The 17,220-nt window shown below is 40.8% G+C and overlaps 1 protein-coding gene across 24 annotated transcripts in view; it reads right to left on the reverse strand.

The window, feature by feature from the left end:
• PTPRD (protein tyrosine phosphatase receptor type D) overlaps window positions 1-17,220 on the reverse strand; it is a 1,423,918-nt gene that overhangs the window by 464,028 nt on the left and 942,670 nt on the right. The gene's annotated exons all lie outside the window — the stretch shown is intronic.

Here is a 17,220-nt window from a genome sequence, read left to right on the forward strand (position 1 = left end):
TCTCCTATATAGTTTATTCTGACCCAGTGTGCTTAGTGTGTGCCTCTCTGTTGTGACCAGGACTGTGAATTGGATCCTGCTTCACTCTAGTGCCCCAGACCTTAAATTGTTTACTGGATTCTGCTTCTGTACTTTGAATGCCCCTGTTTACTGGGCACTGCTTTTAAATGCTGCCTACTCATGACCTCAGATTGCTTTCTGAACTGTGTTTCTGTACACCGCTTACCCCTGACCTCAGATAGTTTATTGGACTTTGCTCTCACCACTAAAAATACCCTCCCATCAGGTACCTGTTCTGGGTTTTCTACTGTCTAAAACTGCGTTCTGTCCAATTTAAAGTCTTGTGGTGTACCGAGTATACACGACCATATCACGCTCAACAAGAAAGGGGTCTGCTATGAGTGAAGACCCTGTGATGTGGTCTAAGGGGTCTGATCTTCTCATCAACAGGTGTTGTCCTAACAGTAAAGGGGTGATGAATTACCAGGGATGGGGGTGATGAATAGCTGGGATGGATAACGGGTGGATGGGGATAGGATGGGAGATAATTAATGGGGGTGATTAATAACACAGATGGGTAGTGCTGAAGGGAGTTAACGAGCTCAATTTACATCAGAATGAAAGAAACTGGTACTTAGTGCCTGAGAAATTACATAAGTTTTAGCCCAACTCCTCCTCAGATAGAAACTGGAGTGGTTGTTCTCAATCCTGGTTCTTTCTTCCCATCTGATGGGGATTCCCTAAACTTGCTCTCCTCTGGAAGGACATAAGGGATCTCGGCCTAACAATATTACAGGGGATGTCCATCTGCTGTCAAAGTTCTCCTGACATCAGAATAAACTAGTTAGATATGTAATTGCTGCGACCACTTGCCAACTAGCAGACAACTGTAAATCCTACAGAGCCCCATCACAACCAGCAGTATGAAATAGGTTATGGCATACTTACCTTATGGAATACATGACTTGCTTTATCAAATATTCTGCTAATTCATAATGTAAAGTCTCGGAACTGTGGGCATCTCACCATAACCTGAGGCCTCCATTCTCTGTTTAACTAAATGAGAATACTCACTGGGTTCCTTCACTTCGTTATGGTAACTCATCCTGGCTCACTCCAACTTTCTAGACTGTTAATGTTCTTTCCCACACCCCTCCCCTCTAGTTTGTAACTGTCCCTAATCCATCGGACTACTCTACATGAAGTAAGAGTGCTGCTTGTACATTCACTCCTTTAGGGTCTGCGAACCCTACCCGAGTGCCCTTTTAGTGAGTCCACCCCAGAATAGATTAATGAAGATAGTAAATATGCTTGACAGTCTTCTCTCTTAAAGAGCCATTCCACAAAAACAACTCTTTTAAAGTCATTGAGGAGCATTCTTGAAGATATACATTGTATATACGTTGTAAGGAAACATCTTTCATTTTTATGTATTGTCGAAGTCAGCAAATTGGATAAAGTCATCTCAATTAAAGTCGAGCAAACTTGGTTGTGTTTGTCTGAAAAGATGCGTATGGTACGCTACGGCGTACAAGGGCACGCTACGGCGTGAAAGGGCGTACGCATCCACTACACGTGGCAGCAACAGTAATAGGTATTTTACCACACATTCGCACAAACACGCATACTTATAAAATAGTATACATTAATGGTAGTTGCAACACATAGTCAGTTATGTCGAAATATAGTAGTGTTTATGTGTTATATTAAAGTTACATGCATATTAGTGAAATATACGGAACAGGTTGAAGGAATCATATCATGAGTGGTATCATAATAAACCTCTTAACATTTCCTACTGTTTGGTTCACTCTGCGAAGGAATCGCAGAGTGCATACACAAGTTATGAATGATAGGGAATTATAAACTACTTAAGACTAAGGAATCTTGGCGGGAAGAGCCGAGCATACCCCCTGGAGAGGTGACCCCCTCCTTTGGATTCCTTAGGATGAACTAGCCAATGATTGACAACCCCTTGGACCTTCCTGAGATCTGGACCAATAGATGCAAGCTATACCATCTTCATTGTATTACTGTATTTCTGTGTGTATATAAGCAGCAGCTTCACATCTAGTGTTCAGACATCTTGACACCAGAGCGCCTGCGATAAGTAACGGCTGTATTTATTATCACTTCGCTTGAACATATTATTCTACTTTTGCGAATAAATCTTTGTGCGTTGGAAACACAAATCGAGGTTCGACAATCGTTATTGGTTAGCGACAATACGCACATAACAATTTGGGGGCTCGTGAGCTTTGGAGGTTTCGTTGCTGATGATACGCAAGACCAACGGATTTCGGTTCCTCAACAAAAGGTGGAGACGCGTCATATACGGTTAAGAACGCAATGTGTTCAAAACCTGAATTTTACTCTGTGTTGTGAAACCGAATGTCCGTTTTTGCATTGTCTAGGGCACGCTAACTAGAACCTAGGGACAAAAGAGAAAACTGTTTCTTTTTTGGCATTGTGCGTTTTAACCGTATTACATTGCTTTGCGTGTTTGTATTTCCTGCTGTGCGTACGCAAACTTCCGGTAGATTTTCCACGTGGTTAAACAATCGTTTTGATAATTATTATATGTATATAGTATAATTACTTGTGAAAACCTTTGAGACATTATTACTGTTGTTGGGAACTTTTGATTTTCTGCGCAGAAAAGGTGTATAGTGTGTGATTTTGTAACGTAGATACACTGTTTACTATTAGTGTGCTCAGTTGCTGTTTGACGAGGCAGGTTGCCCAACTGAAGGACGGTATACAGGGCAGGTATACTGAAGGCGAAAACCGGGTTTTTCGCAAAGCGCTACCAATAGATCGCAAGGTTTGCTAATAATTAGTATTTGTAGGCAGAGCGATCTAACCGCACCGTTAGTGCGATTTGGTGAAGCAGCTAGGAGGAATTATATTGGAAAGGCTGGTTGATTGTATTGACTTTGTTCTCCCAGTTATAAGAAACTCAACAGATTTTTGTGGTTTAGCCAGGGTATCAAGGAGCTGATAGCCCTTGGGTCCCACAGTGATATTGTCTGTGTTAGGGGTCCTTGTTTAGTACAAGAGGAAGCGAGTGGACGCGGCTTGAGCAAATACGTCCATGGCCAGTAAGAAATCTCTAGCGGTAGAGTGTTTGTAGCAAATTGTTGAAAGCGTTCTGCATAGATTGGTGTTGTTCAACATGGGTGCTAAGCATACGCTAGAGATGGTCAGTGTACTGCCTAAGGAAGGTCCTATTGGTTCAGCGAGATTTCTCATGTGTAAGAAATATGGTGCATACGCAACTGCGTATTGTGACACGTGGGTCAAGATGACCAAAGATTGTGATAGGCCTTTCCCAACAATAGGAAGTTTTAATGCAGAGGTACTAAATACTGTAAATGATAAAGTATGGTTGATCAAGTCAACGAAAAAGAGAAAAAGAAATAATGATTGTTTAAAAATGTGGCAAATGGAAGGTAACACGTGGCAGAGCAGCGAATGCACAGCGGAAGTAGGCGTGGCTAAAAGCACGCACACAACGGACGAGGCCATTGAGAAGCGTGGCGAACGCAGCGCAAGCGTGCCCCGCCACCTTCTGTGGCGGGAGCGGTAAGTACAGCCGTTGTTAAAACTGAAAAAAGAAAAATTGCTAAGTTGTATCCTGTTTTAAGCCAGTTTAAGACAAGTGTATCAGAAGATGAAGATGAACCCACTGTGATTTCGGCCATTGCCCATGCTGTTAGTGTACTAGAGGCTCAGCGTAAGTATGAGAAAATGGCTGAGATAGGTGAGAGTAGCGTGATCACTAGGAGTGAAAGCGTTCTAAATCTTGAAACAGCAAATCCTGTAGTGTCCCCTGAAGACAGTAAACCAGTGGGTGCGTACCCATTCCGCACAATATCAGTTCCCAATGGGAAACCGGAAAAGGATGGTGTAGTTCCTTTAAGAAATGTTACAATGCATTGTCCCTGGACTAGATCAGAATTACGTTCCATTATGACTGAATTCCCAGATCCTAGAAAGGAGTTGGCTAAATGTCAGAAATTTGTTAAAGACTTAGGAAATGCCCAAGAACCAACCAATAAGGATTGGCGTGTAGTGTTGAGGGCGTGTCTTTCTCCCAATACTAACATACAAAAATTTATTGAAGATTGTTTGTTGGAGGAAGATGACACCTTGACTGATAAGATTAACCAAAAAAATATAGAACAAATTGTCAAACACTTAGCCATCTATTTTCCAGTAGTAGTAAATTGGAGTAAGATTTTCACCATTAAACAAAAGGATAGTGAAACAGCAGCAGATTACTTCATTAGAGCTATAGCAGCGATAACACGGTATACTGGGATATCCAACATAGGGGAGGACCCACATCATAGGGAAGTAGCTGTAGGAGTATTAATGGATGGCCTTAGAGAAAATTTAAAAACCAGGGTACAAACCACATTACCTAATTGGAGAGGCATCACAGTAGATTCTCTTAGGGAGTCTGCTGTGGAGCATGACAAAAACCTTTTTAGACAGAAGGAGGAGAAAGGTGATAGGTTAATGACGGTAAGTATACAGGCTCTAGAGGGGATGCATACACGACCACCAGCATACAACCCACATAATAAGAAACATAGAGTGATCAGATGTTTCAATTGTAATGAAGAAGGACACATTAGGAGGGATTGTAAAAAAGACAGATACAGCACTAGAGGTGGGACACATAGATATCCTCCAAGGAAAAGCTCACATAGAATCGAAGACTCACATCTACCCGCACATATTATAACAACAAATATTGCACGGGAAAATGATAGTCAGCGCTAGGGGTCAGGTCATACCTGTAGTCTACAGCCAGTGAGGTTAACTGAGAGTCAGAGAGAAGAACCAACAATGATAGGTGACATAGCTGGTAGGAAACAAACTTTTCTTGTAGATACAGGGGCGGCCCGATCTGTAATAACCTCTCCTTTCAATCTACAGGTAAACAGTAAAACAATTCCAGCCATCGGGGTAACGGGAAAAGTGTTGCATTATCCATTAACTAAATCCGCTGAAGTTACTATCGGGCCTCTGCATACTAAGCATTCGTTTCTCTTGGCTGCAGCTGCTCCTACTAACTTGCTGGGAAGAGACTTGTTATGTAAAATGGGATGTGTCATATACTGTACTTCAGATGGTGTGTTCCTAGATATACCCGAGAAGGTCGCTCATGAGGTGCAGGACATATTGGACACCCCTCCATGGTTAATGTTACACTCTACTGTTATAGAACACAGTCCATCTCAAGTAAAGGGGATGTTGCTGGAAATACCAGGTTCACTATGGACCAGAGATGGATACGTAGCCCCTGTCATGGTCAATCTAAAAAGTGGTAGGATAGCTCCAAAAATCCCACAGTATCCATTAAAACCGGAGGTGGAACTAGGGGTATATCCTGTTATTGAGAGGCTGTTACAACAAGGGATTTTAATTCATACAGCCAGTACAGCAAATAGTCCAATTTTCCCTGTGAAGAAGAATGGGGGGAGGGGCTATAGATTAGTCCAGGACTTAAGGGGAATTAACAAAGTTGTTGAGAGCCAATTCCCCGTAGTGCCGAATCCAGCTGTCATCCTCATGCAGATTCCACCGTCTGCCAGTCATTTTACTGTCATTGATCTATGTTCTGCTTTCTTCTCAGTCCCTCTTCACCCTGACTTCCAATACCTTTTTGCATTTTCCTACAGGGGAGTGCAATACACATGGACCAGACTACCCCAGGGGTTCATTGACAGCCCCAGTATTTTCTCCCAAGCCTTACATGACTGTTTGCAATCCTTTCAACCCCACAATGGGTCTGTTCTAATTCAATATGTGGACGATTTGTTGCTGTTCTCTGATTCTTTTATGTCATGTTTACATGATACTAAATTGTTGTTGCTTCATCTTTCACAAACAGGGCACAAGGTGGCAAAGGATAAATTACAGCCATGTCAGACTAAGGTCAAATACTTAGGACACTGCCTCACTAAGGGGCTAAGACACCTGACAACCGACAGGATTGAGGCCATACAACACATGACCCTGCCGCAGAGCCAGAAGCAGATTCGCACTTTCCTGGGGATGTGTGGATACTGTAGATCCTGGATCCCAGGTTTTTCTATTTTGGCATTACCATTGCAGGAGCTAGTCTCTTCCTCAAAACCAGAACGTGTTGTACACACAGAAGAGTCAGAGCAAGCGTTCTTTAATCTTAAAGATAGTCTGACTAAAGCACCTGCATTGGGAATACCTGATTATGAAAAGCCTTTTGAGCTATTTTGTACAGAAGCTGATGGTTGTGCAGCAGGTGTCCTCGCACAGAAACATGGTGATGCTAGCAGACCGGTAGCATACTACAGTGCACAATTAGACAATGTGGCAAGATCACTCCCAACATGTCTCAGAAGTGTAGCAGCAACGGCTCTTCTGGTAAGTAAGAGCGAGGACGTAGTATTAGGACATAATTCAACTATCTATACACCCCATGCTGTATCAGCTCTGTTAAATTCAGCCCAAACCAGACATGTTTCTTCACCTAGATTCACAAAGTGGGAACTAGCTCTGATAGCACCCTCAAACATCACCATCAAACGATGTAGCACCTTAAATTCAGCTACATACCTTCCATATGTGTCTCAAGAGACACAAAGGGTGGGAGGTGAGGAGACCCTGGTTGATGATGAGTTAGGCAAGAATACTGACACGCATGACTGTATGGAACACCTGAATCAGACCTTTACTGCAAGGCCCGACATACGTGACACCCCTTTAGAAAATGTAGATTTTACGTTTTATACAGACGGAAGTTGTCATAGACAGACAGAGACGGGAGAGCTATGTACTGGTTACGCTGTTGTAGACGATCAGGATGTGGTAGAAGCTGAACCCCTTGGCCCACCTCACTCAGCCCAGGTGGCGGAACTAGTAGCACTAAGGAGAGCGTGTGAATTGGCAGAGGGTAAATCAGCCAATATATATACTGACTCTAGGTACGCCTTCGGGGTAGTGCACGATTTTGGGGCCCTTTACGACAGCAGCAGGTATGCCAGTGGCACACTCACAACACATAAAAGGACTTCTGACAGCGATACAGTTACCCAGAACAGTAGCCGTCATAAAGTGCAAAGCCCATACCTTTGAAGAAGACCCAGTGTCATTGGGCAACAACAGGGCAGACGAAGCTGCTAAATGGGCAGCAGGGCAACCTATGACTGTATCGACCGAGACTATGATGGTTTTTCAGACATTAGACATGCAGAAATTAATTGAAATGCAAGATTTGTGTTCCCTGCAGGAAAAGGCGGTCTGGAAGGCGAAATGATATGGTCAAGAGTCCTCAGGACTCTGGAGGGATGGACAAAGTAAGCCTGTAGCTCCCCGAACGTACTATCCAAGCCTGGCTGAAGCAGCACACGGCCTGACTCACCTGGGTAAAGAAGGTATGTGCAAACTGGTGAGAGCATACTGGTGTGCTCCTGGATTTTCCTCTCAGGCTGGTAAGAAGGCAATGTCATGTTTTACTTGTTTGAGGAAAAATATTGGGAAAACTATTCCAACTGAGCCATCCCACATCCCTCCTACAGACGGACCTTTTCAGGTAATACAAATTGACTATATCCAATTACCACCGTGCAGGAATCTAAAGTATATGTTAGTGTGTATTGATGTGTTTTCCGATTGGGTAGAAGCATATCCGGCAGCCACTAATACGGCTCTGTTCACTGCAAAGAAAATTGTACAAGACTTTGTGTGTAGGTTTGGTATCCCTAGAATCATTGAAAGTGATAGGGGTACCCATTTTACTGGTGATATCTTCCAAAATATGTGTAAACTCATGGGAATCGGTAGCAGACTTCACACCCCTTACCGACCACAAGCCAGTGGTAAGGTGGAGAGAGTAAACGGTACTATAAAGAACAAGCTTGGTAAGATAATGGCTGAAACTGGGTTGGCATGGCCTGAGGCTTTGCCATTGGTCCTCCATAGCATTCGGACCACTCCTAGACCTCCTGTTAATCTGTCCCCTTTGAGATACTGTTCAGACGACAGCCTCATTTGATCGTGAGTCCACAAGACGACTTGAAGTGTAATAATGACGTGACTGTACAATATCTTATAAGAATGAGTAGACAGCTAAAGCAACAACAACAAAAACTAAAAATGCTGTCACCTGGTATGCCAGAAACGAACTGTCATGATGTTGAACCTGGAGACTATGTTATGATCCGCAATTTCTTACGTTCAGGTTGTTTAACAGACCGTTGGGAAGGCCCGTACCAAGTGCTTCTGACCTGTACTACATCACTGAATGTTGCAGAGAGAGACACTTGGGTCCATTCCACCCACTGCAGGAGAGTCCATAATCCGGAGAAAGTGCAAGATAAAACTAAGACCGACGACATAGATCTGTCACTTGTGAGTCTGTTCCGGGAGACCTAAAGCCTGCAGTCGAGACACCTGAACCAGAGACGTTGCCCCATAACTATCTTTCCAGCGATGGAGTGGCGGTTTTTGTTTTTCTTTTCTTCCAGGATTTTCCTTGTTTTTACTCTTTCTAGGACATTCTATTTTTGTGAAGGAGGATGGAGGACGGAGGAGAGTTCTGGTAGTGATACGGATGAGATGGAGGCAGAGGAAAAGTTATTAGGATACTCAGAGCAGCCCATTATCAAACTTGGTCCGGGGGTTATGAAAAGGTCTGCTAGCTCTGGAACTCGGAGGCAGTGGGAGGGGCTATTGTCTGATGAGTATTGTATCTGCAAGTTCTGCGACTCCCTAGTTGAAGAGAGATGCATCCAACGATGCCAGTCCCCCAGTACTCTGAATATAGTCGTGCATCCTTTGGAGGATTATCACTCCCTGGTGGGTAAGGTGCTAAACCAAACCGAGTGTTGGGTGTGCTCTCACGTGCCGCAATGGCAGCATAATATAGGACTAGTGCCATTCCCTCTAAACATATCCGAAGTACTCGAATTGAGGGGTGGGAGGCCCATAGACGGGAGGTACAATAACACTAGGTCCCCTAGTCTGACGCTTCGACAATACTCAATAGGCAGATCTTTGCTGTGCCTAAATATATCTCATGCAAAGCGCCTGGAGAATTGGGAGGCTGACCTATCAGATCAGACAATGGCTCGCCACACTCATTATAGAGGGAGACTCACAAGGTCACTACTAGGCAGGAATGTTGATGGAAGTCACAAACTAGGGCGTATAACCAAACATAAGAAAGTATCCATTGGAAAAGTCTCTACAGATAAATGTAAAAATGTCATTAATGCCGACACGTGTCTAGAGCAAATGGAGACACTAGGCATGGGTAGTTTTATCAAAACTCTGTGTGATATAATTCATGGGCATACTGTTCCTTATGTTCTCCCTGATGATGTGTATTTTGTTTGTGGAAGGAAAGCTTATTCCTGGGTGACTCTGAGTTCCAAGGGCTTGTGTTTCTTAGCTAAACTGGTTCCTGAAATCATGACTATTACTCATGAAGAAATGGTTGGTATTCACAAGACTACATCACCACCATACATACACACACAGTATGAACACCGTGGCAAGAGAAATATGATCCCTGGTGAGGAGCCCATAGCTACAAAATTGATTAGTGAAACTGCTGGTTTCCAAGTTATGGTTGCTCTAGATCTCACCAGGACCGCTCGGGGAACATTAAACTTTAAATATATCCAAGACCTAGCTAAATTAATAGATAATATCACCGAGATGTATGATGACACTTTCAGGTATACTGGAAGGGAACTACAAGCGTACAAGAAGGAGTTGGTACAACATATACTGGTACTAAATTATCTCACCTCTATTACTGGTGGGTACTGTGTGACACTGGCCACCCAGTTCGGTGTCAAATGTTGCACGTACATCACTAATAATACGGATGACCCTAAAGAGGTTATAGACCGGAAGATGGATAAAATTTTGCAGCTGAAATGGGAATTTCGAAAGAGTCACAATTCTTCGTTATATGAGGTCGGGGAAAAGGTGGCGGGTTGGTTCTCGTGGTTGAACCCTGTGAAATGGTTCTCCGGTCTGGGGGAGTGGGTACAGGAAATGGTTGCTAGTGTAGGTAAGCTCCTTCTCCTTATACTGGGTGTCATCTTAGCAATTGGTTTAGTTGTCAAATGTGTTCCTACTGTGTTGAAGTGTGGAAAATGGTCTCATAGGAGTAACACTGAGAAAGAGACTGAAAGGGTGGTACCAGATACCGAGATCATGGTCTGTGAAGAAGTATTGTATAATCCTGAACTTGAAACGGTGATTGGGTGATAGTTTATTACACTATCAAAGGGTGGAGCTGTCAAAGTCAGCAAATTGGATAAAGTCATCTCAATTAAAGTCGAGCAAACTTGGTTGTCTTTGTCTGAAAAGATGCGTACGGTACGCTAGGGCGTACAAGGGCATGCTACGGCGTGAAAGGGCGTACGCATCCACTACACGTGGCAGCAACAGTAATTGGTCTTTTACCATACATTCGCACAAAAACGCATACTTATAAAATAATACACTTTAATGGTAGTTGCAACACATAGTCAGTTATGTCGAAATATAGTAGTGTTTATGTGTTATATTAAAGTTACATGCATATTAGTGAAATATACGGAACAGGTTGAAGGAATCATATCATGAGTGGTATCATAATAAACCTCTTTACATTTCCTACTGTTTGGTTCACTCTGCGAAGGAATCGCAGAGTGCATACACAAGTTATGAATGATAGGGAATTATGAACTACTTAAGACTAAGGAATCTTGGCGGGAAGAGCCGAGCATACCCCCTGGAGAGGTGACCCCCTCCTTTGGATTCCTTAGGATGAACTAGCCAATGATTGACAACCCCTTGGACCTTCCTAAAACCTGGACCAATAGATGCAAGCTATACCATCTTCATTGTATTACTGTATTTCTGTGTGTATATAAGCAGCAGCTTCACATCTAGTGTTCAGACATCTTGTCCCCAGACTTCAGGGTTGAATGACTGCACACTGGATCCAGAGCGCCTGCGATAAGTAACGGCTGTATTTATTATCACTTCGCTTGAACATATTATTCTACTTTTTGTGAATAAATCTTTGTGCGTTGGAAACACAAATCGAGGTTCGAAAATCGTTATTGGTTAGCGACAATACGCACATAACAGTATGACAAAGAGTATGATGGGAAATATGCTTATACATACCAGTCTGTAATATACTTGTTATCAGTAATTTACTCAGTTTAACTATTACCATATATATCCACTACTTGCATATAATGTTACGGTGAAAAAATAAAGTATGAAAAATACTGTATGCAGGACTGTTAAATGAAGTACAACATATCCACTGCATATTGAATAAATCAAGGCATAAAGAACTTGACAAGCATAATGCACACTATGCACAAAAATATTGCTGAAACTATTTGTAAGCTCATATGTCAGTTCAAAAACATTTTATGGTCCAACAAGCAGATCTATTACAGTACACTACACGTAATTATATATGAAAATTACTAAAAAAAACAGGGTGAAGTATAATTCATACAGTATTTATAGCTTCCTGTGAAAAGAAAAAAAATCCCACAGCTTTAGGTTAACTCTACACCAATGGCAATTCATTTTAAATGGGAGGAATGACAAATAGTGCTGGATAGATGCATCTGCTTCATTGATTGCTGCAGTTCTACATCAATATAAATAAATGCCAAAGGATGTAAAACACCTATAGTAGTTACAGTATATTATGTCACTTATAGCTGCAATTAAATGTCCTGAAGTCTATTAAAGATGTGCCATTTACTGAGTAAGTTGTGTACCATTATCACTGTTTCAATTGTATCAGCATTGTAGTTTTTCTCATTTACATTTAAAATAACATAAAACACATTTAAAGGACTACAAACACTGCATATATTTCCCCCCATCATTTGTCTAATTGAGGCAAGAAGGAGTGAATAGTACTAATGTACCATGTGGGCATTCACCTGTATCTTCTAATGCTATGAACCTGCTGGAGAAATTTAGATATTCTGCAACTCATGTTTATTGTTTCACTGTTTTACTTGCTCTATATGATTCATTTTATTTTAATCCTAAATAAACCAAACCTCACTACTCAAACTATTATTTTGTAATATGAAATCTATACTAGGGAGAACGAGGCCAACAATGGATGGGATACAAATGCAGAGAGAGAGAGAGAGAGAGGGAAAGAGAGATTTGTTCATTTATACAAAGCATTATATGGCCTTAACTTTTTTTATTTCCACAATTTATAAAATTTGTATATAAACAAAACAATTTCTACACAGAAAATATCCATTGTCTTCTCTTTGGTACATACTCTCATACAATATCTCATAATTGAGAGATTGCTTATTCAAAATGAATTCAAAAGGTGAATACAGTATTTACAGATTTTGTTGCCACTTACAGGTTTATTTATACTTTGTCTAATACTTAGTTTCAATAGACTTGGATAAATGAATTTTTATTCTCTTTATGTTACCAGCTCAATTATTTAAATTGTCAGGTTTGATATTTAATCTTTATGTCCTCACCTTTTATCATTTGGTAATTTCCCTTTTTAATACGTATCACCCTTGCACTTATTGTTATGCCTTTCTACAGTAATTTTTTTTTGTCTTTATGTTTGTGCTGCAGGCTCTTTGTTTAACGCAGACGTCTCAAACTTGCGGCCCAAATGCATATTTTTTGTGGCCCCCGCCAGGGCTTCGAATTTTTTTTAAAAAAAATACTTAACTGACGCGCCAGCGTCTGGCGCCCTCCTCTTCTCCTCTCTTTGCACGGAATGTAGGCTGTGACATCATCACGCCCAACATTTGCAGTGAGAAGAAAACAGAGAGGAGCCAGGAGAAAAAGAGAAAACAGAAGAGAAGAAAACAGAAGAGAAGAAAGGAGGCAATAGAGAGGTAAGTGAAGGGGAACAAAAACAGCATAATGGAGGGTGCAGTGTGAAACAGGGGAGACAAAGGCAGGAGAGCAAAAGCAGCATGGAGTGCACAGGGTTAAGCATTGGGAAGAAAACATTAAAGTTTACTTTTGTTTTTTCTTAATAAACTTTACAAAATTGCATATGAGACTTCTTCTTCTTGAGGCCCACACAATCTTGGACTTTTTGTTTAAATTCTAGATTTGTTCATGATTTGGGGGGTCCTACCTTTTTTATCATTGTCAACTGTTTTTTTCCATTATTTATAAGTAATTTAGACCTTATATAAGCACATTTTTCCTGATATTTCCCTTTCACTAGTCTATTTTCACCTCTAGACCAGTTGTAAATCTGGAGTCTCTGGATTTAATATGTGGTCTTGGGTCTTGACAATGGTGTTTGCACCAAAATCTGGGTTTCACCAGAATAAACTCTGAGACTAAGCTACAGTTCAGTGGAAATTGTCGTTTTTGGTAGTGAGTAGTTGTATATGTGTGTGTATTCAAATGTACTTTTTATTACCTTCCCATGTCTGTTTGTACAGTAGATACAAATATTGAATGTGACTGGTTTTTTTTTTAATGTAGGGCGAGACTGTGCTTTGTTAGCCTGTAAAACATTTTCTACCCTTATTGTTTCTTAAAACAGACCTAGTGAGTTATAACATTATACAAATATTTAACCTTCCCATCATACACAAAGGAAATCCTCCCCAATCTATGCATTAAAACTGAAATTGAGTCAGTAAATTGTCAGACCTCTCCTCTCTGCATTATTTCACACTCCATCTACCACTTTCGGGAGCACTTTTTATTTAATATAGTTCATGTACTCTTGCATATCAATACTGTTTTGCCTTATTGTAGTCTGCAATGCAGAGTATTTAAACTATTTAATATACAATCAATATTAACACAATGTTTATATTCTGTATGTGTACAGTAGTGTAAGGTACCTCTATGAGAGATCTATCCAAGTGTCCCTCTTATGTCTCCCTTACTTTATTTTTGATGCATTATGAGTGTTTATTACTGAAGCCCACATCTCATTCCTATGATTAACTGGTTATAATAAAATAAGTAACACATTTTATTGTATGTATTAAGTGTTAATTGTATATATAAAATGAAATTGTGCATAGTTGATAATGTGTGTTAGTGAAGATCTTACAGGCATAGTTATAAACCCATATGATGTTTTTCATGATTTGCGGTGGTCAATAAAGACAAGCAAATAGGATGCATCAAATATTTCATTAGTTTGTGTTGCAATGGTTTTCAATAGCTAGAGAATATCTATGTGCACAAAGATGACAGCTTTGAGGATGCACATAGCTTCCAGCTGGGCAATGTGTGGATTGACACAGTCCATAAGCGTGACTAGGTACGCACTTTTTTTGCACCTAGCATAGCACAAGATCCCAGAAGCAAACTGGAGGATTTACAAACTTGAGTTCAAGCTCAACTCCATATTTTCATTTTACTAGGTGTGCTATAGCTTGCATTTTCGCTACAATGCAAACACCACCCTCTTCAAGGACAGAGCAAAGTAAAGATAGTATAGTGTAACAGGGATGGTGCTGAATGCAACCTATGTTTTCACATGCATGCACAATAGGGCAGCATGGCGGCTAAGTGCTTAGCAATTCTGCCTCACAGCACTGGGGTCATGAGTTCAATTCCCTACCATGGTCTTATCTGTGTGGAGTTTGTATGTTCTCCCCGTGTTTGCGTGGGTTTCCTCCGGGTGCTCCGGTTTCCTCCCACACTCCAAAAACATACTAGTAGGTTAATTGGCTGCTATCAAGTTGACCATAGTCTCTGTCTGTCTGTGTGTATGTTAGGGAATTTAGACTGTAAGCTCCAATCGGGCAGGGACTGATGTGAATGAGATCTCTGTACAGCGCTGCGGAATTAGTGGCGCTATATAAAATAAATGATGATGATGATGATGATAATAGTGTGAAAAACAGCAAGATCAAAGACTTAAACTAGATCAGTGCCCCGATGTTGTAGAGCATAGCCAATGCATTGTTTGGGCTCATGGACATAATGGGGCCCATTGCACGGGGAACTAGCGAGCTGTGGGCCCCGGTTCCTACCTCCCCGCTTCCCTGCACTGATGCCCACTGCTTGCTTGTTCTGCCTCTGATGGATATGATTGTATTTTTGTCACAGATGTCAGTGAAAAAATCATAATAATAGAACAGTGATGACTGTATACACTGGTGCCTGGTGTGTGCTGCATTAGTCATCTGAGTCATGCCAAACTTCTTCACACCTATGCCAGAAATTGGCGACACAGCAGCCAATTCTGCAGTCGTGCAGAGTGCCAGGATCGCTGTACATTATGGAGAGTGCAAACTAGAATTTTAGCCTTTAGCTAAAGCCGTGCCTTATAATCAGGCACCATATGATATCACAGCATGCTACATGAGCCAGTCAGTAGGACATAGTTTTCTGTTGTAAGTAAACCCTTAAAGTAGTAGCATGTCTGCCCCCTTCCCATTTAAGCTCTCTCTTTTTAAAAACACTGAAAAGAAAACACTCTCATTTTCACAGCAGACAAACAAACACAACAAAAGTAATCTTTCAGAGTGCCAAAAAGCAGTCAGTATTGAAAGAGAAATAAACTAAAGTAACTCTCCATGAAAACAGTGCTTCTCTATAAATGGGAAATCAATATATTGATGTTTCCATGGCTGCATCTGTTACCAAAGTAGACCACCCTGATATTTAATAAGTCACGTATGGTTGATCTCTGATGCATTCTTTTCATTAGTGAGTGGCTCATTACAGAAAAAAGTACAAATGACATACACATGTTGCACATATTTTGTTATGTACGTTTGATTCACTCTCTTCCTTTTACTAATCATGTACAGTATATTAAAATAAACAGGCCAAGGAGCAAAATAAATCTTGATCATGCACAAAAGACAGGTTCGGTATTTATTGTTTAGCTCTTGATGTAAAGCCTGCCATGCAAAATGGACAAATCAATACTTTACACACCATTTGTTTGTGATGATTGTCAGAAGCATAACCATTTATTTCTCATCCATGTTCTGCTCACCATGATATACTATTGTGTATCTTGATGTCATTTTGTACATGCAAAAGTTTTCTCAAATAATAGGCTTTTAGTTACCATCATTAATAGTATAACAATCAATGTTCTTATTAGATTGCACTAGCATTTCTGTTTCTGGTATAACACACCTCTGATTGAACTTGCAATTTATTTTTTGATGCTAAGGACACATGGAGAGCATGAACCCGTCTGAGGTCAAAATGATTCAATTTAGCTTGTTCAAAAAGTACCATTGTGCTACAGACACGTGTTATAAACTGTGTGAAACACTTAGGTCTTGAATATGTCTATATTCATGCTGTGTAGCAAAATTTGTTACACGCATGGGTTCATAAGAGTCACTGTACAGATTGAAACTGTCAGCATTTTATCCAGTAAGCTGTCAACAGTTAATAACACAGGTGTTTTTTTTTTTTGCATTGGTCACCTGCAGTCAGGGCCGAAACTAGAGCTGTGAAAAAGGGGCATCCGCCCAAGGTGGAAAGCTGAAGGGGGCTGCAGGGACATGAATATTTAAGGTTAATTGGAATACAGTTGAGGGCTAGGTGTCGCCAGTTTTCCTTCTTGCCCCAGGCTCTGACATTTCTAGTTACAACTATGCCTGCAGTTGACAAGTTCACTTACGGCCTCATTAAAAGCTGGGCTACCGTGAATTTTTGTGGTGTAAATATACACAATCATAAGTTTAGTACAGTAAAGGCTGGATCACATAAGTGTAGCACCCCCCGGGAGATACAACCTAATGAAACTTGCATGTATCCCCAGATACACTTATTAGGAGGCGTAACTTTTGCAGGTACTAGAGGCCTGGTCTAAAGATAAATAAAATAAAATAAATGATGATTATGATGACCCCTGCAGCACTATCTAGTACCATCTAATTGGCTATTGGCATATTGCTTCATCCAGCTCATAGTAATTAATTCATAGTGTAGCATATAGATTATGACAAGGCTGGCTGTATATTCAGATAACACATTTGTCAATTCCATTTGGACTACTGAAGGTAAGAACATTCCCAGTGAGTTTTTAAAGAGGTAAACAACAGATGTGGGTATGTTTTCAGTTACTTACATATAGTATGAAAAATGTGACTTTTGCATTCAGCAATAACACTGTTAAGACACGTTTCTCTCTTGTGTACTATATATTACACTTCATTACATTATACTGTCTCTGACTAATAGGAT

Source organism: Mixophyes fleayi, chromosome 1 (assembly GCF_038048845.1).
Source record: "Mixophyes fleayi isolate aMixFle1 chromosome 1, aMixFle1.hap1, whole genome shotgun sequence".
NCBI classification, from domain to species: domain Eukaryota; kingdom Metazoa; phylum Chordata; class Amphibia; order Anura; family Limnodynastidae; genus Mixophyes; species Mixophyes fleayi.